The following is a 26032-nucleotide window of genomic DNA, read 5'->3' as shown; positions in this document are numbered from 1 at the left end:
GCGGGCTCAGGCAATCCACTCACCTCAGCCTCCCAAAGGCGCGGGATTACAGGCTGAGCCACCGAGCCCGGCTAAGAATACATTTTTTAAAGAATGAACTCCAGCTTCTTACTCTGGATAGTGTAATTTTCCTGTGTGATCTAGTCCCTGGATTCATCTTAGTTGATACCACTTTCTTTTTTTTATTTTTATTTTTTTAAATTTATTTATTTTGAGTTGGAGTCTCACTCTGTCGCCCAGACTGGAGGTGCATTGGCCGCTCCCGGTCACCGCAGCCTCGACTTGCTGGGCTCCGGTGATCCTTTTGCCTCAGCCTTCCAAGTAGCCGGAACTACAGGCATGCGCTGCCACGTCCGGCTGATATTTTTTTATTTATTGTAGAGATGAAGTCTCGTTGCCCAGGCGGGTCTCGAACCCACAAGCTCAGGCAATCCACTCACCTCAGCCTCCCAAAGGCACGGGATTACAGGCTGAGCCCCCGAGCCCGGCTTTTTTTTTTTTTAAACATTTTTTATTTTAAAATTGTGGGGTACAGTTAAGGGTTAGGTATACAAATATGAATTGTGCAGGTACCCTTGTTGATGAGGTGTGCCCCCCATCCCCAGACAGATATCGACTACCGTTAATCCTACCTCCCTTCCCTTCCCTGCTCCCCCATAGTTTCCCGCCACTGTCAATCCTTTTCTTATAGTATTATGATAGTTGTTCCAGGTCCACTTATGAGTGAGAACATGTGATACTCAGATCTTTGTTTCTGTGAGAGATCACTCAGTATGATAAACTCCAATTCCATCCAGGTTGCTGCGAAATTTATGATTTTGTTCTTTTTTATGGCTGCGTAATATTCCATTGTGTATATGTACCACATTTTTTTAATCCAGTACTCTTTTGATGGACAGGATGGTTGGTTCCGTGATCTTTCCATTGTGAACAATGCTGTAATAAATATACGATACCACTTTTTCTCTTGTCTGTTATGCAGCCATCAAACATATCAAGATTGTTTCTCTTTCAGGGTCTGTTACCAGCTAGTGCAAAGGGAGGTAATGACTATCTCCTTGACTCAGTTTTAAATATAGCCTTCCAAGAAGGCCTCTCCTGACCACCCAATCTAAAATAACCACCCAGTTCTTCTCCACCACACTATTCAATTTTAATTCCCTAATTAGCTCATACTACTACCTGACTTTTAACTGTTTGCTCCTCACTCCAGACATACATCAGAGCAGGAACCTTATTTGCTCATCAGTCTATCCCAGAATGCACATAGTAGGTGCTCAATAAATATTTGTTGATTGAAATAGCAGGTTCTCATTCAGTCATGAAGAGCTGGACTGTGAGAGAAAATACTTGGAAGGCTGAGGCGGAAGGATTGCCGGAGCCCAGCAAGTCGAGGCTGCGGTGACCGGGAATGGCCACTGCATTCCAGTCTGGATGACAGAGTGAGACTCCAACTAAAAAAAAAAAAAAAAAAAGTAGAAACAGAAAATGAAGAAAAAACCAAACTATTTAAGAACCTATTGCGTGCAAAACTTAAGTGAAAAGAAGAGGCTAGAAATGTGCACCAAGAAATTAAAAGGAGAAAGGAAAGTACTTAAATTATATAGTATTGCTGTTTTGTTTTGGAAAAACTTTTAATTAAAGGGAAAGTAATGAACTTTATTGAGCTCTCTCTATGTAGGAAATCTAAATTACCAGGTGATGTTGTTTTTTGAAAGATTTTATTCCAACTTAGAGTCATCACCAAAATAACTTTCCTCATTGTTAACCCTCTCCTAGGAAGAAAAGAAAGTGAGTTATTTCATTCTATAGAAAGAAAAACAAAACTCAATTTGTTTTCATTGAGTAAAATTGTCAAGGATGACTGGTAGTGCCATTCACTAAGGAAGACTACTAAAAGAACTGAGGGAAATCACGAATTTAACAGGTTAAAGTTTAGATGCTTTGAAATATCCAAGTAGAGACAATGACAAGATAATGGGTTATATCATTCAGAGGAGAGGTCTGAGCTGGAGATCTAAATCTTTGAAGTATGGATGGTAATTGAAGCCATGGGCTTGGCTGTTCTCTCTAAATAGAGAGAACAGCTTGTTAAAAACTGTTCCATGGATGTACCTTAAGGAACTCCAATATTTAGTGTTTAGGTGGTGGGAGACAGCCTTTGAAGGAGACTGAGAAGGAATGATCAGGAGAGTATGGTTTCATGAAAGCCAAGGTGAGACACTATTTCAAGGAGAAGAGCGGTCTGCAGTGTTCAATGCCGCTGAGTCACCAGGGAAAATGAAGATTAAAAATGTTTATGAGCTTTAGTGACATTGAAATCTTTGACCACAGTGAACATAATTTTAGTGGCGTGGAGATGGAATTTGAGTCTGTTTGGCATATCCATAGTACCTTTCCATAGAATAAACATTTGATATGTTTTTCATTTGCATTACTGTGAAATGTATTATTATGCAGGAGAATGTACAGTGTAATGTACTGTTTGAAGAATAAAGTGAGCAACATTTACCCATAACCCAAGTTAGGAAATAAAACTTTAGAAGATACTTGTATGCCCCTCCCTGTTTGCATCTACCTTCTGCCTCTGCCCAGCGGTAACTCTCTAACTGTTGTAATAATAAGCATTCCCTTGATTTTCTTTTATAGTTTTACCGCATATGAATGATTTCCTGAACAATATACTGTTATTTTTACAATATACTTTTTTTTTAGTTGAGGTCTCACTCTGTTGCCCAGGCTACAGTGCAGTGGCACGATCATAGCTCCCTGCAGCCTCCCAAGTAGCCAAATACCTGTAGTCCCAACTACAGGCATGCGCCACCACACCCAGCTAATTTTTTTTATTTTTTATTTTGTAGAGATGAGGTCTTGCTGTGTTGTCTAGGCTGGCCTGAGACTCCTGGCCGCAAGGAATCCTCCCACCTCGGCCTCCCAAAGTGCTGAGATTACAGGCATGAGCCACCATGCCTGACTTACTTTTATTTTTAACTGGTTTTGATCTCTGAATAAATGGAATCATAGTGTGTTGTTCATTGAGTCTTGCTTCTTCTGCTCTACATTATCTTTTGGTAATTTGTGTTGATAGATGAGATTGTATGTCATTTATTTTCACTGTTGTATAGTATTCTGTTGAATTAATATACTATAATTTATTTTTACATTCTGCTTTGGATGGACATTTTTTGCTTTAAAAAACAATGCCACCATTAACATCATCATACATGTCGCCTTCTGAACATGCGCAATCCTTTTCCAGCATAGGTGTATAGAAAGGAATAGAATTACTACATCATATTGCATGGGTATGTTCAACTTTATTGTGAAATACTAAACAATTTTATAAATTGATTATATCAATTTATATTCCTACCTCCTCTGTATGAAGTTTACCACTGCTTCATATCCTCCTCAATGTTTGCTATTGTCAGTCTCTAAAATTGTGGCCAGTTTCTTGGGTATGACATTTTATCCTATTGTAGTTTTAGTTTGCATTTTCTTGATTATTAATAAAGTGAAAATTTTAAATGTTTATTAGCCATGTGGTATTTTATAAGAGAAAACCCAATTCAAGTGTAATACCCATTTTTTCCTGTTGTATCTTTTACTTATTGAGTCACAGGTATTTAAAAAATATTATTGATGCAAATCCTTTTTGTTATGTGTGCTGTGAATATTTTTTCTTAGTGTAAGATGTGTTATGATGCCTTTTGATGAACATGAATTTTTAATTTTAATGTAGTCAAATTTATCATCCTTTCTTGTTTAAAATACCCTTTCCTACTCTGAAGTCATTTTGATTTTATCCTATATTTTCTTCTAAAAGTCTTATTTTTTGCCTGTTCCTCTTAAACATTTAATTCACGTAAATTTAATTTGGGTGTTGCTGTGAGTGGGAGATCAATTTCACTTTTCCATATGGATGCCTGATTTTCCCATACTATTTAGTGAAATGTTTATTTCTTTCCCTACTGATCTGATAAACCCATCTGTCATATAACAAGTGCTCATCAATGTGTGGGTCTATACTGGGAATCTCTGTAGGTGGTATGCTGGTAAATGTTTAGCGACTAGCTCTTCCCACTCCTGTCCCATGTGAAAATCCCTGATTTGTAGTATTTGCTGATTTCCATGGTGTGAATACTCCCACCATGACCGCTTTCAAGCTTCCAATATGATTATCACTAAATGCAGAGTTGGGACAAGATACCAAATTTCTTAATTAGTAGAGCTTAATATCTGATAGGGCAAATGTCCTCTCATTGTTTGCTTCAAGAGTGATGGGCCTATTCTTTTGCATTTCCATATAAACTTTAGAATCAGCTTGCCAAGTTTCTTTTAAAATGTTTTTTTGAGATTTATATTTGAATTACACTTAATTTATACATGATTAGAGAAGAAAGAACATCTTTATACTATGGAGTTTTCCAATCCATGAAATGGAGAGTGCATTTCCCTCATTTATGTAGGCCTTTTAAAATTTTTTTTGCTGCATTTTTGTAATTGTCCCCATAGGAGTCTTGTGCATCTTTGATTAGTTCTATTCCTGGTACTTTATCCTTTTTGTCGTGGTTCTAAACAGTATAGTTTTTTGTTGTTTGTTTAATTTTATTTTACAGATATGGGGTACAATTCAGGGTTAGGTATACAAGTGGTCATCGTACAGGTAAAATTTGGGCCCCCCTTTTGCCTGGTTTGAAATGAGGGTGCCATTATTCATGTTATGTGCCCCCCCCCACTCCCCAGGCAGTATCCAGCTACTGCCAATCCCTTTCTTATAGTATTATGGTACAGGTTCAGGGTCCACTTGTGAGTGAGAACATATGGCACTCAGTTCTTTGTTTATGTGATAAATCACTGAGTATTTTAGACTCTAAATCCATCCAAGTTACTGTGAAGTCTATAATTTTGTTCTTCTTGATGGCTGCATAATATTCCATCATGTGCATGTACCACATTTTTTATCCAGTCCAGTTTTGTTGGGTAGCACAGTTCATTCCATGTTTTTGTTATTGTAATTAGTGCTGCAATAAACATGTGTGTGCAGGGTTTTGTTTTTTGTTTGTTTGTTTTGTTTTGTTTGTAAATTGATTTAAGTTCCTCCCAGAATATTCCCAGAAGGGGGATTGCTGGGTCATATGGAAGGTCAATTTCTAGTTCTTTTAGGAATCACTACACTGTTTTCCACAGAGGTTGAGCTAGTTTGCATTCCCATCAACTGTGTGGAAGCATTCCCTTTTCTCCACATCCTTGCCAGCATCTGTGGATTTTTGTTTTATTAATGATGGCTATTCTTCCTGGAGTTAGGTGATATCTCAGTGTGGTTTTGATTTGCATTTCTCTGATGATTAGTGAGGCTGAGCATTTTTTCATGGTTTGTTGGCTGCTCATATGTCTTCTTTTGAGAAGTTTCTATTCATGTCTTTTGCCCACTTTTTAATGGGGCTGTTTTTCTCCTTTTGGTACATTGGAGTTCCTTGTAGATCCTGGATGTTAGGCCTTTGTGAGATATGCAATTGGCAAATATTTTTTCCCATTCTGAGAGCTGTCTCCCCACTCTCTTGATGGTTTTTCTTACTTTGAGAAGTTTTTCAGTTTGATGAGATCCCATTTGTCTATCTTTATCTCATGGCTTGGGCTTTTGTGGTTTTGATCGGAAATTGGTTGCCTATTCTGATTTCCGTAAGGGCAGCAAAAGAAACAAAGTGGGAGGTATCATATTTCCAAACTTTAAACTTTATTATTAGGCTACAATAATCAAAACAACCTGGTATTGGTACAAGAATAGGCTTATAGATCAATGGAACAGGATAGAGATTCCAGAAGCAAAACTTCAATTTCTCAACCAATTCATCTTCAACAAAGCCTCCAACAACAACCACTGGGGAGAGGAGAAGCTATTCAATAAATAATGCTGGGAAAACTGGCTGACCACATGCAGAAGAATGAAACAGGACTCCCACCTATCACCATACACAAAAATCAACTCCAAATGGATCAAAGACCTAAATTTAAAACCCCAAACTTTAAGAATCTTAGAAAATGTTTGCTTCTTGAGTTGGGGCTCTGTCACCCAGGCTAGAATGCAGGGACACAATCATAGCTCATTGTTGCCTCGAACTCCTGGGCTCAATTGATCTTTACACCTCAACCTCCTGAGAAGCTGGGACTACAGGTGTGTGCCACTACACCAGGCTATTTTTTGTTTTGTTTTGTTTTTTAGAGATAAGAGTCTCACTGTGTTGCCCAGGCTACTCTCAAACCCCTGGCATCAACCTCCCAAGTAGCTAGGGTTACAGGCACGAGCCACTGCACCCAGCCACAGTATAGTGTTTAAAACTTCATTTTAACTCTATTGCAAGTGTATAGAAATACATTTAGTTTCTACATAGTGATTCTGTAGCCAGAAATTTGCAAAACTCTTATTAGTTCTCATCATTTAACTGTAAATCCAATCAGATTTTCTGTGTATACAATTATGTAATCTGCAAATAGTGACAATTTTGTTTCTTCTTTCCCCACACTTTTCTTTAGACATTTGTATTATTTTTCTCACTCTACTGTGGTGGCTAGGATTTCCATTACAACATTAATAAAGTAGTGATAGCAGGTACCCCATTAGATTTCACCATAAAGTATAGCATCTCATCACATATTTGAAAAGAATATTAAAGATTAAATTGGGAGCTATAGACTAGAAAAACTATAGGTGCTGTGGAGAGGAGAGGGCTCCTCTGGTCAAGGAAGGTTCTTGGTTAAAAACCCTGAAATCGGCCGGGCTCAGTGGCTCAGCGTGTAATCCCAACGCTCTTTGGGAGGCTGAGGTGAGTGCATTGCCTGAGCCTGCGGGTTTGAGACCCACCTGGGCAACTTGGCGAGATCTCATCTCTACAGTAAAAATCAAAAAAATTAACTGGGCGTGGTAGCTCACACCTGTAGTTCCAGCTACTTGGAAGGTTGAGGCGGAAGGATCGCCGGAGCCCAGCAGGTCAAGGCTGCAGTGGCTGGGAGCAGCCACTGCACTCCAGTCTGGGCGACAGAGTGAGACTCCAACTCAAAATAAAATAAAATAAAATAAACCCTGAAATCCAGACTAAATAGACTTTGCCCAAATAAGAGAGGCATTCCAGGGTAGGAGGAAGGGAATGCCAAGAACAAAGGCAGAAATGAGGTTGGCATGTAGGTGGCAGAGTAAGAAGGCTTAGTTATTATAGTTCATTTTGGTGAAATCAGCTCAACCTTCAAAACACATCAATAATTGGACCACCTCTTACTACCTTTACCATAGCACCCTAGTTTGGACTACCATACCTTTTGCCTAAATTGTTGTGAAAGCCTCCTAACAGGTCTCTGCTTCAACCCTCCCCTCTACATTCTCCATGCAGCCCCCAGAGTGACACTTTAAAAATGGAAGTTAGTTGACATCATCCCTTTTACTCCCAGCCCTCTAATGGCTTTCCATCTCACGTGGTAGAAAGCTGAAGTCCCCACCGTGACCCACAAGGCCCCACATCAGGGCTTCTCAAGCTTAATGCTACTGCCAAATGTCCCTTGGGAGGTAAAACTGCCTCAGTGGAGAACCACCAGCCCACATGATGAAGTCTACACCATACCCCACTCAATCTCTCTGACCCCGCTCCGCCACACTGGGATCTTTATTATTCTTTGAAACTTGCTCCCACTTCAGGACCTTTGCAGCTGCTCTTTTCTCTGCTCTTTCCCCAGATAGCTACAAGGCTCACTCTCATTTCTTTCATGTTGTTGCCTCAAATGGGCAACTTGGCGAGATCTCATCTCTACAGTGGCTGCACTCCATTTGAATGGAGTCATTTGGTGAATAGCCTATATAATAGCAACCTCCCTTACCACCCCAGCACCCTGTTCCCTCGGTCCTGTTTTACTTTCTCAAAAGCATTTAGCACATCTAATACTCATTTTCTATCTCCTCCAACTAGAATATAAATGTTTTCCTCACTGCTGTATCCCTAGTGTCGAGAACAGTGTCTGGCACATTGTTGATGCACAATATTTTGTTTAATGAATATACAGGGGTATTGGCTAGGTGGGGTCAATTGGAGGGCAGTGACTATCACATTAAGTTGTATCAATTCTTTCTTTCTTTTTTTTTTTGAGTTGGAGTCTTACTCTGCCACCCAGACTGTAGCGCAGTGGCCGCTCCTGGCCACCACAGCCTCCACCTGCTGGGCTCCGGCGATCCTTCCGCCTCAGCCTTCCAAGTAGCTGGAACTACAGGCGCGCACTACCACACCCAGCTCATTTTGATTTATTGTAGAGATGAGGTCTCACCAAGTTGCCCAGGCGGGTCTCGAACCCGCGGGCTCAGGCAATCCACTTCCTCAGCCTCCCAAAGTGCTGAAATTACAGGCTGAGCCACCGAGCCCGGCTAATTCTTTCCTAAAGGTTAGCTGCTAAAGTCTTTAAGGGAGTGGACTATAAAACCAGTATTATAGAAAGATTAGACAAATGGGACAGGGAATGATGAGGAGGAGAAGTTACTAGAAAGAGGGAAAACCTATTAGAAGGCTTTTGCATTTACTCAGCCACATTATGAAGGGGGCCTAGACTAAGATGGTAGCAATCAGAACGAAAAAGATGAACTGGGCGAGGAGCTACCAGACACAAAGAGCCATGATGTCACTTGTGTTTCATTCCAAGGGATCATATCAATCACTTATTATTAGTAGTAGTAGTATTTTTTATTTTTTTTAGTTGGAGTCTCACTTCATCGCCCAAGCTGAAATGCAGTGGCATGCTCACCGCCACCCCAGCATCAACCTGTTGGGCTCCAGCAATCCTTCCACCTCAGCCTTCCAAGTAGCCAGAACTACAGGCGCACACTGCCATGCCCAGCTAATTTTTTATTTATTGTAGAGATGAGATCTTGCCAATTTGCCTGGGCTGGTCTCAAACCTGCGGGCTCAGGCAATCCACTCACCTCAGCCTCCCAAAGTGCTGGGATTACAATCTGAGCCATCAAATCCGGCTCAATCACTTATTTTTATAAACAAATCCACCATGGTTCTGGGTTGCCCTTTACATCTTGAACTGGGTTTAGCCTTCAGGATTCAATATCAGTTTTCCTTGCCTCCTCCCCTCATTCTTTCCATTCCCATTCCCTCACTATACTAAGGAAATAACGTTGTTTAGGAAAGCTACTATTAAAGTTTACATCTACCACCACCCTCCTCTATCACTCAAACAAAATGGATGTGATTTTTATATTACAGAAGAATTTGTATTTTCACTAGAGTCCTTTAACCTTCAGACAATTCCTCCAATGCTTTTACTTATTCCATTTTTTTTAATATAGAAAAGAATATAATGATTCATTGACACATCTCCTTTTGAACTAACAAAAGAGCAGTTATCTGAAACACATTATTCCAACCTGGAAATTTTCAGTTAATAATATATCTTAGAGATCTTTCCCTATCTGCATGTACAATTCTCATTATTCCTTTTAAGTGCTTCAGAGTATTCCATGATGGTTGTATGTGTAGATAGATGTGAGTGAATGAGAGAGAGAGAGAGAGAGAGTGTGTGTGTGTGTGTGTGTGTGTGTGTGTGTGTGTGTGTGTGTGTGATATAGTGGTTAAGAGCATGAGCTCTGGAGCCAGACTGCCTGTCTTGGAATCCTACTTTGCCACCTTCTATGTGACTTTAGACCAGTTTCTTAACTTCTGTGAGTCTCACTGTCCTCATTTATAAGATGGGCAAAGGAGCAATGCCTACATCATAGAATTGATGTGACAATTAAATGAGATAATTCATGTAAAGCATTAGAACCTACCTGCCACACTGTATGTGCTCAATAAATGTTAACTACTGTTTTAATTCTTACTTTTGCTGATTTTATTATTCCTACTGCTGCACTGGTTTGTGTCTAGGTTTTTGCTATGACAAACAATGCTATGGTGAACATCCTTGTACATATATCTTAAAATACATTTGAGGATGTTTATTCCTGAGTATACATTCCTATAAACAGAATTGTTGGGTCAAGGGGGATGTGCCTAAAAATGTTATCTGTTGCCAAATTGCCCTCTGAAAAGAATATTTCAAATTACATTCCCACCAGCAATTTAAGAAGTGTATTGCCCGCCCACCCTGCATCAGCCTTGGTAGTATCAAATTGCAAAATGTTTGCCAAATTTACAGTTATTATTTTGAGTTGCATCTCTTTAAATATGAGTGAGGTTAAACTTCTTTTTATAGTTTTATCACTTATAACTTCTTTTACAAATAATAATGAACTGGTTGTCGCATCTTTTGCCTATTTTTCTACTGTCACATATTTTTTTCTTCCTGATCTCTAAGAGTCCCCAGCGCCTTATTTTCAGAAACATAGTTACTGTAAAAATTAGATATAACTATGAATTAGTTACATTCACTTGGTATTATTTTGTAAATCTTTTAAACACACCTCCTACCCCCTCTCCCCACCCCCACCCCGCGTGCGCATATCCTAAGCATTCCTACATAAAGTTTCTTGGGTTCAGGGACTGTGACTTCTATTCTTTTATTTCCTGTTCTCTATTCCTCTAGTAGCACCAGTTTCTTTGCCAAACTCCACAACAGGTGGAGGGGCCTTGCTGTGAAATTTCAGAGTGTAGATTGAGTCATAGTTCTAAAATATAAACCACCCATTGAGTTATTTGAAGACCTAGAAAACAGGAAAAATTGTCCAGAGGCTAAGCAGGCTCTTTATATATCTACAGTGGCCAGATTCTTTTTTTCTTTTTTTTTTTTCTTTTTGAGTTGGAATCTCACTCCGTCACCCAGGTTGGAGTGCAGTGGTACACCAGTGTCCACCTGCTGGGCTCCGGCTATTATTCTGCCTCAGACTTCCAAGTAGTTGGGACTACAGGTGCATGCTACCATGCCTGGCTTATTTATCTGTCTATTTATTTATTTATTTATTGTGGAGACAAGGTCTCGCCAAGTTGCCCAGACTGGCCTCGAACCCACAGGCTCAGGCAATCCACTCACCTCGGCCTCCCAAAGTGCTGAGATTATAGGCTGAGCCACCGAGCCCGGCCAAGATTCTTAAGTTTATTATAGCAAATAAAAAGGTTGGCCTGTTCATATGGCAACTGCTAGGAAAACTTGGAGCCAGTAACTCTGGGTGTTTTGATATCCATTCACCTGTAAATCTATGACTCCTTGGAACTTTTTCTAAGTGAAGACAATGATGATGATAGTGTAACTATAATGCGGCCCTTGTGAGCTCAGCCTCCAAAGTAATAATGCTTACAACACCTTTTGTGGAGTGTCTACAGTGTGTGAGCATGGTTCTAGAAGTTTTACATGCCTCCTCTTTATTCCTCATAGATTCCCTTTAAGAGATACTATTTCCACTTTATAGACTAGAAAGCAGTGACTCAGTGTAGTACAGCACCTTGTCCTAGTCACATTGGGAGTGCAGGGCAGAGGTAGATCCTATCCAGACCTAGAAAATATCAAATAGTCCCTGGATCCATTGAAATATAGATTTAGGAAACCAAGAAGGCCTCCAGCCCCTGGTTTAACAGGTATGCTGAGATCAGTATGGGCAGACCTGCACCACCAGCTTCCGATAGAGGGTGAGCATTCCTTCCCTAGGGTTTTCATTTTTCCCTTATGTTTTATGCTAAGAATACTGTGGTATTTAAACCCAGATACGTTAACAATATAGACAATTTGGAAAATAAAGAAAAGGACAAATGAGAAAATAAAAATCAGCAATAACCCTATCACCCAAAGCAACCATTATTAACATTTTGATATATCTCCTCCCAGCTATGCTATATATTAAGTAACGTGTACTTAACAAAAATGGGATTATATTATGTATATTATGTTTCTAACAAGCTTAGTGCCCTTCTGTTTTTGGTGTTTATTCCAAATCTAGTGAAAGCCCATTAGAGGAAGTTCCTCTCCTTCCTCTCACTGTGATTTCGGGTGGTAGAAGTGAGGTTTAAATTTGACATTATTAGGCCAGGCTCGGTGGCTCAGCCTGTAAACCCCAGCACCTTGGAAAGCCGAGGTGAGTGGATTGCCTGAGCCCATGGATTTGAGACCAGCCCAGGCAACTTGGTGAGACCTCGTCTCTACAATAAGTCAAAAATTAGCCGGGCATGGTAGCACGTGCCTATAGTTCCAGCTACTTGGAAGGCTGAGGCAGAAGGATCGCTGGAGCCCAGCAAGTCGACGCTGGGGTGGTTGTGAGTAGGCCACTGGACTCCAGTCTGGGCAACAGAGTGAGACTCCAACTCAAAAAATATATATTTTAGCATAATTACATTTAATGCCATTTAAAATTTTGCAGGGCACTTCACATCCTAATGAGGAAGTTCATAGTACTGAGGCAAGACTAGAGTCTCTATCCACACTCCAGCCTCAGAACCTTTCCATGATGTTTTTAGGTTTCAGGGTCAGGAGGAGGGAGAAACAAAAAGCAGTGTCATCATAGGCCTGACTAGATGGTCTAATGGCTGGCCAGATGGGGTCTTGTTTCTAGTTGAAATCTATCTGAGACATTCTTGTTAACGTTATTATGGACTAATTAATTTTTGAACATGTTTCATGTGCACAGGGAGAAAATCTAAAAGACATAAAGGATACACAGTGAAAAGCATGCTTCCCTCCCACTGTCTCCCAGCTACTGAGTCACCCCTTCCAAGGCCATCACTGTCAGCAGTTTCTTGTGTATCCTTATCTGAAGTGCTCTGAGTTCAAAGGGCAGGCATCTGCAGAGGTCATCAAGGCTGTTTTCTCCATTGCACCAGTATTTTGGCTGAGGTCACTCAAGTAACCAGGCCTTGTAACCCCCAAGAGTATTCCAAAGGGAACTGAATCTCCTTCTTTCAAAGCACATGGTAGATGTATCCCGCCTGAGGCAAGGTCAAAACCACCACCACTGAGGTCACCCCAAACAAAGGGGCAGAGCTGCTGTGCTCCTGGAGGAACAGCCTCTGGAGAACCATGGCTGAATCTGAACCAGTCTCAAAGCCAGAAGACCAGGATTTCATCTAGGCTTGCATGTACGGACTGTAGGCAAGTTATGTGACCTTTCTGAGAAGTCCCTTCCACTGTTTTCTAACAGTGTCAGATGATAATTGAGAGGATGGCTCAAAACAGTGCTTCTTCAGCTTTAATGTACATGAGTCACCCGGGGGATAATGTTACAATGCCGATTCAGATTCAGTAGGTCTGGGGCCCAAGATTCTGCATTTTCAACTTGCTCCCAACCCTTGACTGCTGGCCTATGACCTGTTGAAGAGACTAAGCACCTGAGAGTTTGGAGTAGCATTTACTTCAAAACTGAGCAGTTCCCTTCTCTCTTGTGCTTGCTGGTGCTGCTGCAGCTGTTGTTATTCAGTGAACTCTACTGTATGCCAGGCCCTGTGCTGAATGCTCCAGATATATGCTGCCTCTCTTAATCCTTCCAGCTATCCAATGACTTAAGTATTGTGTTTATCCCCATTTTACAGAGGAGGAAACCAAGGCCTAGAGATGATACAGCTGGTAAGGGGCAGAGCAGGCCCTCCCATAAGACTGTCCGATTCCAGACTCTTCATATTAACACTAAACCCAAGAGCAGAGTGACATCCTTTGTTTCATCCTTGGAAGTGAACACCACAGAGAGTTCTGTATCATGAGACCTTCTCTTGCGCCTGTGTGGGAGGGGGTTACTGCTGTCTATCAGTTCAGAGTGACTCCTCCAAGGAATTGCATCTCTGCTTGCAAATTCTCTGCCTCAAGTTTTCTTGATAACTCTTGAAGGGCCCTGATTGCAGCTGCTTCAGTTATGGAGCAGGAAGGATTCTTCCAGAGCCTTCTCTCTCCCTTAACGAGAGGGTTCCTTGACTGTGAATAGCACTTAGATTATGTCAGAGGAAGGCCATGGGCCTTAACAGGCCACATCCATTTTCATTTACCTTCTGAAAGAAGATTAAGGAGAAAATTCAATTGTGCCTAATGCCGCCCCCAAATGGCTAATTTATATGCTAATTAGCAAGATAGGGATCGATGAAACTGGTAATCAATATGATATCCAAGGCACCAGTAATGAAATTCATTTAGAGATGCACTGCCAGTGGAGATGAAGCAATTATGCAGAATAAATGGGGCAGCTCAGGGAATAGGGGCCCCATATTGCACTTGACTCCATTACTTCCCCTTTTACTCCTCCCCTCACACTTCCCCACCCCATTAAGATCAACTGTCCATTCAGATCCTTTGAGACACAACACACCAGCTTCTCCCTCTCCAAATACCTGATCCCGTGTATTGAGATCCTGTGAATTTGTGGCCTACCATGAGGAAACAGAGTTGGAGAAAATTAGAAAGTCTTAGAATCCCAGAGGTGCAAGCTCTGGAAGAGATGTAGGAGCTCTTATGCCATGTACTGAGTAGCAAATAGGCACACCTCCTGAGTTTGGTTTTTTTTTTTTTTTTTTAGTTCTAAAGCATAGTATAGTTAACATATTGCCCAGATTTCCTAGAACTTTCCTGATTTCAAATATTTTGTCCCATGAGGCCACATATCAAATAATGTGTCCTATATAACTCCAGCGTGAAGGAAGCCATAGTGTTTCCATAAGATTTAGCCTAACTTTGGGAAGTCTTATTTCAGTCTCAACATTTATTCCAGTATTTCAGATATTTTTTTTCTTTTTAGGGAGGTGTATAATTGCAATCATCTCTGGAGATTTAGGGGCGCAGTATTGTTCATTTCATACTTTTCAACTGAGATAATTGAAATTTGTCTTTTATTCCAGTGTCTACTCATTGGAATCAACAAGGAGGTCTCCCCAAATTTTCTTACGAGAAATTTTAAACATGAAAAGTTGAAAGAATTATACAGCGAATATTATATGCATACTATCTAAATTCTGCAATTAACATCTTACCATACATGCCTTATCACACATCTGTCCAATCATCCACCCCCTGTTCATTTGTTTGATTTTTTTTTTAATGCATTCAAAGGCATCATCAGTATGCTTCACCCCTGAATACCTCAGCTTGGATATTATTAACTAGAGTTCAATATTTATTTTTTTTCTTTTAAGGTAAAGTATATGTGCAATGAAATGCACAAATTTTAAGAACAGCATTCTGTAAATTTTTACAGATACACACACTAATGTAGCACAAATCTCTATCAACATCACCCCAGAAATTCCCTCTGTCCCCTTCCCAGCCACTCCCCACTCCTGTCCCCTTTCAGAGGCAACCACCACTCTGATTTTTTCCACCATAGATTAACTTTTTCTCTTCTTAGAACTCCATATAAATAGAGCTATATAGTATATACTCTTCTATAAAAAGCTTTTTTCTTTCAGCATAGTATTTTTAAATGTATCCATGGCATTTATGGCCATACCACCCTGAATGCGCTCAGTCTAGTGTGAAATTTATCCATGTTGCACATATCCATAGTTTTTTCCTTTTCATTGATGAGTAATATTCAGTTGCATGGGTGTTCCACGGGGTTTTTTTTTTTTCTATTATGGATAAAGCAGCTATGAACATACTTGTACAATACTTTTTATAGATATATGTTTTTGTTTTCCTTGAATACATTCCTAGGAATGGAATTTCTGGGTTATAGGGTAGGTGAATGTCTAGTTTTAAAAGAAATTGTTAGATCATTTTCCAAAGTGGTTGTGCTTTATTCCTAGAAAGATTTTAAAGAACACTGTCTCTCCAGTTCCCCCTCCCCAGAAATCCTTAATTAATTGATCAGGAGTGTATACCAGGCATCAGTATTTCTGACATACTCACTAGTGGCTCTAATGTGCAGCTAGAGGTGAGAGTCACTGAAGTTTTAACACTTATCTCCAGATGAAAGACCTATAATAAGTGCAAAAAGTTGACTTTCTTTCACTTTGAAAAGTGGCTTTCTGTTGCTGTTCCCTTTTTTCCTTTACTTTCTTTTACTGCTACAAAGACTTAGAGGTGTTCTAGGATTATTTGGACATCACAGCTACACTTTAGAGTACAAAGACCTACTTTTTAATCCCAGCTTTGCCACTTTGTAACTATATACCTTTGAGCAAGTTACTAATCAATTTCTCTTCTGTAAAATAGAGTTTCTACTATGTATTCCAATGCTATAAGGATAAAAGTGCCTGATTCAAAGAATTTTCTGAAATTTACTATAAGACCAGGGTGAAAATAGAGTTATCCAACCCCTGCCCCTCAGATGAGTGGGATTTCTTAACTGAACAAAGGCAGATTGACAGTTCTTTTATTTGGTTCCATAATATGGCTCTGGGTGGTGAGGCTGTGAATGTCCGCTGGAGATCTGTCACCACCCGCTGGAGTATAATTACCTCTTGTCCTACAAGTATGTAAAACCTGCAAATCAGTAGGATAGAGATTTCAAATTGGTTTTCCCATTCCCAATGGTGACTTGAGTTGATCTGTCTTTTCGGTGGCCCGATATAAGCAACAACACACCTTTGCAAGACTGCTGGCTAGAGCTGTATTCAGAGAACAGTGCAGAATTATCCAGCAGCTGAGGTCATAGTTCATTCTTGCCTTTGCTGGCTCTGGATTACTGAGCATTGAGTCAACAACAACAAAAGCAAACAAACCTACTGAAATATGATCTCTACCATCTGAAGTCTGGCCCATTCCCCCTGAGGAGACTGACTTGGAGACTGTCTTCTGAGTCTGCTTTATATGATTCTAGTCCAGAACTGACTGAATTGGTCCCTAAGCCTTCCAGAAAGTTGGTTTATGTGGCTCCTGACAAAAAGTTATATCAAATGCTCAGTACTTGTAAGAAGGGGAAAAAAAATCTCTTTAATAGGTCTTATAAGTGATGTGGCTTCTCTCATTGTTCAACCATTTAAATAAGGATTTGACCGTTAGCACCAGGAAGAATGCAGATGAGGCTCTCAAATCAGGGCAAAAGTGCCAGGCTTTAGCTCCTTTCTGAACAGGAAAGGAACCAAGGCTAAGGAGGATTCTCCTTCATGTCCTCCTCTGACAACTACTGAGCATGCCACATTCTGTGCCTTCCCAGGAAGATAGGGTTTTCAGTTATCCGTACAGAGTCCAGAGTAGAGCATAGCTGCTAATGAGCCTCTTTTCAAGTTTTTGGCCTCCCTGGGCATCTGTCTGTGGATGCTTTAGTGAGGGGTACAGGACAGAAGGGGCAAAGAAAGAGATCAGATGGCCTGCTATCTGAAGCATGTGCCTGGCTTCAATAGTTCCCTTTTGGGTTGGTTTTATTCTGTAATGTGTCCCCTGAGAAGACAGACTAAGCAGCCTGGGTTACCCTGCAATTTCTCCAAACTATTTGCATGAAATACTGCAGGCAAAAAGCCCAGCCCCTGATTGGCTGTTGCTAGGTAACAACATAATCATCAGGAAATTAGGCTGTCCTTTTTTTTTTCCCAACACAGAGTATGTGTGTGATTGCAGTGTTGTGCAGGAAGAGAGAGGGAGTGGAACAAAGAGAGATAAATGGGATGGTCTTGAAGGCGGGGACACCACAGCCACAAACCTGCATCCCACGGTAGGACAATCTGCTTTGGGTTGGGCTCTTTACTCAGTCAAGCCAATATTGGTACATTTTCCTTTTGTATAAGAATGACAAAGCCAGGAGGGCCCTGCAGACAGTGGGAATAGTGGCTATCGAAGCAACTTTGACATTTGAAGTGATTTTTAGAAGCAGAAGGTAGTGTGTAATATATGGGAATGACTTCAAGTGAGGGTGAACAAATGAATGTGTCTGGAGAATGTGTACAGGCAGATAAGAATCCATTAGCAAGGCTGGAGAGTGCCTGTAAGGAACAGAACGTGAGAACGCGCATGTGAATGAGGCTTGTGGCAGGCAAAAAAAAAAAAAAAAGCAAGCATGCTCTAAAATATGGAAGGGTACCCCATAAACTGAAGTTTTGAACTGTGTCTCTTATAGGTTCGCCAGTGTTTAGGCATGAGGTCCTAAGTGCTGTTCAGCCTGGCAGTCCTCAGCCTACCCTTCTGCCTGGCAGAAGAATGAAGAGGCAGCAATATGAAGAGAGTATGTGTGTGTGTGCATGTGTGTGTTTACATGCGTGTGTGCACACAACTGAAGCGCCAAGTTCACTTTCAAGTTTGTGTCCTAGAATAACAATGTGTAGAGCCCTGGCAAGTACATAGCCACACCTGGACACTTCCACTGTGTAATGAATATCCACGGGGACCCTGAGCACTTTCCTTTCCCTTCATGGTAGCCCCAGGTGGCTTTCTCACCTCTAACCTTCCTTATCTGGTCCTCCTTTTGAGTTCCCTAGCAATGACCCTGCCCTTACACTAGACCCTTAGTTGCCATACTGCATACTTCATTGGCTTGCTACAACCCCAGGCAAGCTAATTGCCTTTTCCCATTCATTGTCTGCCAGATTAATGACTCCTCCTATGTCTGGTTGCCCATAGTCTCCTCTGAGACTCCTCTGTGCACTCTCTCTGGCTTGTCTTTCCCTTCTTTCTTTCTCCTCAGTTTAACCTCTCTGAACTCCACATCTGAGTTTTTAGATGTCATTTAGTTTAAATGCTAAAATAGAAGCACTGTCATTTTTTTGCCTGATCAAAGGAGATAGTTCCAGGCATGATGCAGAGGGGACCATTTTGTAAAAGTGGTTTAAGGGGAAAAAAAAAAAAAATATATATATATATACATATATATATATATATATATGCAAATGTCTGAGGAGCAAGGTAGAATATATGCCAATAACCAAAACTCAGAAGAGCTCTTCCTAATCACACAGTCCTCCACAATGACTTGCTATCTCCAGTGGGTGAGCCTAACAAGACTCAAAGCTCCTGCCCTGGGGGAAAAAAGCCATCACTAACTTACAGAACTGCAGAGCCCCTTTCTAAATGGAATGAACCTGGTGCTCTGCAAAACCTTCTGGCCTTGAAGTGCAGATCCTCTTCTTCTATTTCATTGGGGAGTTTCATTACCTTTCAGTGCTCAATTCTTCATCACATCTTTCTCAAATGTTAAAACGGAGGACAATCTCTGTTCCACCTTTGCTTCCCCAGCTTTTTCCAAGACATTTGTTCTCAAAGTGTGGTTTTGGGAGCAGCAGCATCAAAAATCTAGGGGTGGTTGGGGCTTTGCAATCGGTTTTAACAAACCCTCCAGGTGACTTTGATGTATGCTAAAGTTTGAGAACAATTGTGACCTGAAAATTTGCATTCTTAATAGGTTCTCAGGTGATATTGTCTACTCTGAAAATCTCTGCTCTAAGAATAAAACACAGGGAACATTGTATAATGGAAATCATCTCCTTCCACATAGAATGCCCCCTCCCCATTTCCAAAGTCCCAATTAAACCCATCCTTAACGATCCCAAAAGAAACTTTAACTGATTCAAGTGAAAGTGATCACTTTGCACCTTGTTATATTTCAAGAGTGAGCAAACTAGGGCCAAAGGACTAAATTCATGCCACAACCTGTTTGTGTAAAGCCATCAACTAAGAAGAGTATTTACATTTTCAAATGTTGGGGGAGGAGAAAATCAAAGAAGAATCTGCAACAGAGACTATATGTGGTCTGCAAAGCCTAACCTATATACTACCTGGCTCTTTACGGAAAAACTCTAACTCTAACTTCTGTTATATTAATTTATGTGCTTTTCTTATTTCTTAAACCATTTGCTCCTTAAGTCAATAGCTGAGTCGTTTTTGTATTCCATTCAGTATCAAGCACATAGGAATTGTTCAGTAAATAGCAGAAAGGTAGATGGTGGTGGTTGGGTGAGCTGGTTAAGTGGTTGACGAGTGTTGTGGGAATCCAAAAGAGATGGACTTTTCTACTTGGTCACTTTGTGGTTGTCCCATAAAATAAGACCAACAGTTTTCCCCACCTTAAGTAGATAATGAGCATCGGAAGTTGATACTAATGGAGTTTGTGCTTTCTGTTAGTAAGTAAAATAATGAAAGCCAGTTAGTAGCTGCCCTGTAGCTTGAAAAACAAGATTAGAATTTAGAAAATTCATAAATGAAAGAGTTAAAATTAAGCAAAAAGCTTCAAATTTCAGGTGCATTTCTGATGTCCAGTGAAAGGTTTTATGGAATTATATACTACCAGTGTCAAAAAAGACCCAAGACACAGTGCTGTGTGAATTACTCCTGCTTTGTAGTTGTTCGGTCTCTGCTTGAACGACTCCATCAGCTAGGTGGAAGCAGCCCCATCCCACTTTTTTGTTTTTTTGTTTGAGTTGGGGTCTCACTTTGTCTCCCAGGCTGAAGTGCAGTGGCACAACCATGGCTCACTGCGACCTCAACCTCCTGGGCTCAGGTAATCCTTCTGCGTCAGCCCTCTGAGTAGCTGGGACAAGTGTGCACCACCACGCCCAAGCTATTTTTTAATTTTGTAGACATAGGATCTTGCTATGCTGCCTAGGCTAGTCTTAAACTCCTGGTCTCAAACAATCCTCCTGCCTCAGCCTTCCAAAGTCCTGGGATTATAGGCATGAACCACTGTCAGGCCCCCCGTTCTACTTTTTTTTTTTTGAGTTGGAGTCTCACTCTGTCGCCCAGACTGGAGTGCAGTGGCTGCTCCCAGCCACTGCAGCCTCGGCTTGCTGGGCTCCGGCGATCCTTCCGCCTCAGTCTTCCGAGTAGCGGGAATTACAGGCGTGCGCTACCACGCCCGGTTAATTTTTTGATTTATTGTAGAGATGAGGTCTCGCCTGCCCAGGCGGGTCTCAAACCCGCGGGATCAGGCCATCCACTCACCTCACCCTCCCAAAGGCGCGGGATTACAGGCTGAGCCACCGAGCCCAGCTTGTTCTACTTTTTAGCAGCTCTAGTTGTTAGAAAGTACTTTTGTATTGAATTGAAATCTATCTCCTTATAATTTCCACTCTACAGTTCTAGTTCTACTTCAGTTATCAAAATTAGCTAGCTAAGGTTATAAATATGAGAAAATAAGTAAGGTAGAGTTATACTTGACTGGAAAGAGTGGAAGGTTCAGGGGATCTATCCATTTAGGTAGGTTTCCCGGCAAATAGTAGAGAATGGGTTAGAAATACAAGAAGGTAAAAGTCAATAGGTATGCTGAGAGAAGAAAGGCAAACTTATGGGTATAAAATGGAATAGAACATTCCAAATACAATGGGAAGCAAAAGGCCAGTGGTCATAGAAGATCATAGGTTGACCACAGACATACAGTTTGTTTCTGCTAGAAAACAATATTAATAGCAATAAAGGCTATTGTTTGGGGCAAATGACTGTAAGGAGGCTCCAGAGCTGGGCCCAGGGAACTCTGGAATTGCTTTGTGATTCTAGAGCTATGAAACAGCTGCCGGACAGGCTGCTAGAGCAGAAGCAAGCAGGAGGAATCCTTGTGGGAAGGGCTGGGCCTTCCAAGTGGCACCTGGACCAAAGCAGTGAGGCCTTCTGGATGGAACTTCCCCAGAAAAGATGAAAGAAAGCAGTGGAGAAAGGAAGCTCAAAGTCCAAGTTATACACCTGCTCACAATGTCATGTAGTGTTAATCCAAACACTTTGAGAGCTGATCAGTCATTGTATAAAAACAGCTCCAGGAAGAATGTGTATCAAGCAAATGTTCACTTGCTCTTGGAATTTCTAAAGCACTTTTACTGTGCAGAGCTTGGGGTTGTGTGGGGAATTGAATCTAGTAATAGCAATAGCTAACTAGCATCTAGTCTCTCGCTTTCCCCTTCTCTTCCCAAAACATATTTGTACAGGAGTGCATGTGTGAACACACCTCTCCCCCCACCGCACCCGCCCCACACACCACATGCTCATGGCTCATGTCTGTCGTAGTTGTCTTTTCTTTCAATTTCACCTGTAGCTGAGCTTTTTTTTCTTTTTCCTTTCTTTTCTTTTTTTTTGAGTTGGAGTCTCACTCTGTCACCCAGACTGGAGTGCAGTGGCTGCTCCCGGCCACCGCAGCCTCAACCTGCTGGGCTCCGGCAATCCTTCCGCCTCAGCCTTCCAAGTAGCCGAAATTACAGGCATGTGCTACCACACCCGGCTGATTTTTTGATTTATTGTAGAAATGAGGTCTCGCCAAGTTGCTCAGGTGGGTCTCGAACCTGTGGGCTCAGGCAATCCACTCACCTCAGCCTCCCAAAGGCGCAGGATTACAGGCTGAGCCACCGAGCCCGACTCTTTTTCTTTTCTTAAGAAGAAAATTCCTAGGACTTGAGAATGGAGCTTTTGGAGCCTCGTGGAGAGCTTATGTCCAAGCCAGGACTAAGAGTATGTTCAGTAATTGGAAAGGATTAGAAGCCCAAATGTTTGAGAGTGTTCCCTTCTCCCATATTATAACTCAGACATGAGCTCTAGATTCACACTGTTGTGGTTTATGCTACCTGTTTTATGATCTTGGGAAGGTTACCTTACATCTCAGAACCTTTTGCCTCATCTGTAATTACTGCTCCAAAGCAATACTAGAAAGATGAAGCAGGCAAAGGGAGGTGACCATTGTCAAATGCCTGTTTTGTACTACACATGGCGCTAGGTATTTTGCTGCTAGGTGCTTGCATTTTCTTATTTACCTTTCATAATAACACTTAATAACTGATATCGTTAGCACTGTTTTACAGATAAAGAAACTGAAGCCCACTTTCTCAGTGGAGACAAACATGAAGGTTAAGTAACCTATCTAAAGTCTCCCAGCTGGGATAGAGGCAGTAATCAAAACAGCTTTCTCTAATTATGAAGTTCTTCTTTCTTATACAAGGGAGAACCCCCCAAAACCTGGAATTATGTTTTGGAGGTGGGCCCCTTGTAGTACACTTGGAATTTGTTCCTGTGGATCAAACAGTCAACCAAAGTTTTATCTGAAAGTTTTGAAAAGGTTGCGTCACGATTTTCAGAAAAAACATCCCAAGTTGTGGTAAATAGGTGACTGGTTCTTCTACCATGGCAAAGTACCTACCCACACCACACTGAGTGTTCAGCAGTTTTTGACCAAAAACAGTATGACCCCCGTGCCCCACATTCCCTATGCATCCGATCTTGCCCCAAGTGACTTTTTTCTGTTTCCCCAGATGTAAAAAAGTCCTCAGAGGGAAATGTTTTGCTGATGTGGAAGTGATGAAACAAAAAAATGGCAGAAGACTAAAAGGTATCAAAATTGATGAGTTCAGGCCAGGCTCGATGGCCTACCCTGTAATCTCAGCACTCTGGGAGGCCGAGGCAAGTGGATTGCCTGAGACCACAAGTTCAAGACCAGCCTGGGCCACTTGGTGAGACCTCGTCTCTACAATAAATCAAAAATTAGCTGGGCATGGTAGCATGCGCCTGTAGTTCTGGCTACTTAGGAGGCTGAGGCAGAAGGATTACCGGAACTCAGCAGGTCGATGCTGTGGCAACCATGAGTGTGCCACTGAACTCCAGCCTGGGCGATAGAGTGAGACTCCAACTAAAAAAAAAAAAAAAATTGATGAGTTCAAAACTGTTTTCAGCAGTGGAAAAAGGATGTATTCCATCAAACAGAGAGTACTTTGAAGATGACTGAAGTTTAAACATGTAAAATAAGTACATACATTTTTATAAGTAAATACCAGGGTTTTTTTTAATCTCCCCCACCCCCTTGTAAATCATGCTGCCTCCCTGTGCCCAGCACATGGTGGGATTCAGGAAATGTAGGCTTCAGCTATTGCCTCTCTCCAAAGCACTGTGGGACAGTTGTCTTTGTTTTCTATTACTTTTCAATTAAATGATTGCAAATAATTTTGTAAACACTGCTAAGAGGACTAGCCTTAGGTGTAGATAATATATGTGAAAATACTTATGGAGAGGAAAGGCCTACATGTGCTGGGCATGCCTCAAGTGTGTACTCCAAGTGTGATTTCTAGGATATCACGTAGGGGCTGGGAGAATTCTAGTTGACAGGCTTGCCTTGGACTGACCCTTCTGCTTGACTCTTGTAAGACAGGCTGCTAGACAGATGACTGTAGAAGCCAAGTTAAATTTGAAACACTGACTGACCAAAAGAGGCCTAGACCAGAATAAACACAAGTAATTCTGCATCTTGTGCATGGACTTGAAACCATACCAAACATGGTTTCAAATCCTGCACCTGCTAGCTTGGTGGCCTCTGTTATAGGGCCTTTGTGAACCTCCGTTTTCATGTAGGAAATATGAGGAAATAGTCCCTGTACCATAGGGTTATTGTGAGGAATAAATGAGGTCATATATAAGGCTCTTATCCCTAAGCAAACAATAAATGGCAAGAATTATTATAATTAGCCAGTACCAGGCCCAGGAACACTAGCCTTCTAATGAATGAAAGATAATTTACATACTGAATGAAAGTCCTCATGACAGGAGACACTCCATCTTTCCCTGGCAATCTGTCTCTTTTGAATTTATCAGTGTTTAAAGTCCCATTCCCTTGATCTCTTCATAGGAGATGTAAAAGGAAACTCTAATAGAGGAAGGGTAAATTCTTGGAAGAGGCTCTGGAGAGAACAGGCTCAGATGGTCTCAGGAGAACAGGGCAACCCACTACAGCCCCAGCTCTTCCAAGTCATTCTCAATGCTAGTGTCCATGAAAGTCAGCAAACTCCTTGACTCCAAGTGCAACAGAGAGTTAAGTGGTACCTACAGGGCCACTGGGAGGCCTACATGCCGCCTGGCTTGGAGGGGTGGAACAAGAGGGAGAAGGTAAAAGAAAGCTAGTAAAAAAAAAAAAAAAGTCTAGATCCGTTTCTAGGCCCTTGAACTCTATTCTGAAGGCCTGCCAATCAGCTGTCTCCCATGTTCCTGTCTTGGCTGAGTCATGCTTGTCAGGACATAGCAGTGGTGGAAAGACCAGCTCACTCTGGCTTCACCCACCAGGCCAGTTCAAGGCTAAGCAGGAGTGGTAGAAAACAGCAAGCTCTAGAAGTAGTAGCTATATGTGTGTGTGCTTTGTGTGTGTGCCATGTGCTTTGTGAATATACTTTGTATGTGTGTGCTGCTGAGTGTGTATGCTTTGTGTGAGTGTGCTTTGTGTGTACGCTTGTGAGTGTGCATGTGCTTTGTGGGTGCCTTGTGGAGACAGTATGGAGAGATTTTGATGGTGGTCTTTTTTGTGGACTTTACTGAGATTTCCCTGTACAAATCTCCAAACTGTATAGCATTACTAAGATTAAACAAGAAAGAACTGACTGAGATTATAGCATAAAGAATTTACTCTGTTACTAGACTCAGGAAAGATTTTTCTAACTTTGAAGTTATTGAAGAAAAATATAGTCTCTTTTTTCCCTGGGAGAAAAAAGTCATCTTCTCTCCTACCCTAACCCAATCTCTTTCCATTCTGTGCCTGAGCTATGCTAGGTGTTTTAAATGCATAATGTCACCTATTCTTTAAAGAAAACCAGTTAAGTCTGTACTACTATTCTGCCCATTTTACAGAAGAGGAAAATGAGGCACACAGAGCATTTAAGTAACTTGGCCAGGGTTGCAGTCACATATGTATACTATGCCCTAGCAATGTTTGTTCATTTTCATAAAGAAGAGCTTCTCTCCCTTTTCCTGAACTCTCTCTCATGATGCTTTGCATTTGTGTAATTTTTGTTTCCAAAATGCTTTCTCATATCTGTTTTCTTTCATTTTTGCAGAAGCTCTGTGAGGTAGGAGACATTTTCTCCACATAATGCTGATACATCACTCCCAGTTAGTAAGTGGTGTAGCTAAATCTAGAACACAGGCTTTCTGACCAAGATCTTCACATCTACCTTTTTCAGTAACCAGAGTTCCCATACCCATCGTTTCAACACCACTTATCTTCCCCTCCCCCATTCTATATCCAAATCAAAATGTATGTGTCCTGGGCTCTATTTATTGAGAGTAGTCATCTGGACCAACACATTGGAGTAAAGGTGTTAATGGCTACTAATAGTTTCCAAGGTGCCTTCTCAGATAACACAATATTTTCACAGGGTGCTTCAGTATCTTAGCCTAGGACTCCTAACCTAGAGAGGTAAAGAACTTTCTCATTTAATAAATACTGTTGCTGCCGGGCTCGGTGGCTCAGCCTGTAATTCCAGCACTTTGG

The 26032-nt window shown here is 41.3% G+C and overlaps 1 protein-coding gene across 1 annotated transcript in view; it reads left to right on the top strand.

Annotated features, from left to right (window-relative positions):
* PHC2 (polyhomeotic homolog 2) overlaps positions 1–26032 on the top strand; it is a 182697-nt gene that overhangs the window by 97906 nt on the left and 58759 nt on the right. The window lies entirely within an intron of this gene.

The sequence above is a fragment of the Carlito syrichta genome, unplaced genomic scaffold (assembly GCF_000164805.1).
Source record: "Carlito syrichta isolate Samal-C Ts95f unplaced genomic scaffold, Tarsius_syrichta-2.0.1 Scaffold301936, whole genome shotgun sequence".
NCBI lineage: Eukaryota > Metazoa > Chordata > Mammalia > Primates > Tarsiidae > Carlito > Carlito syrichta.
The sequence above is the reverse complement of the archived record's forward strand: the minus strand, read 5'-3'. Positions and strand labels throughout refer to the sequence as shown.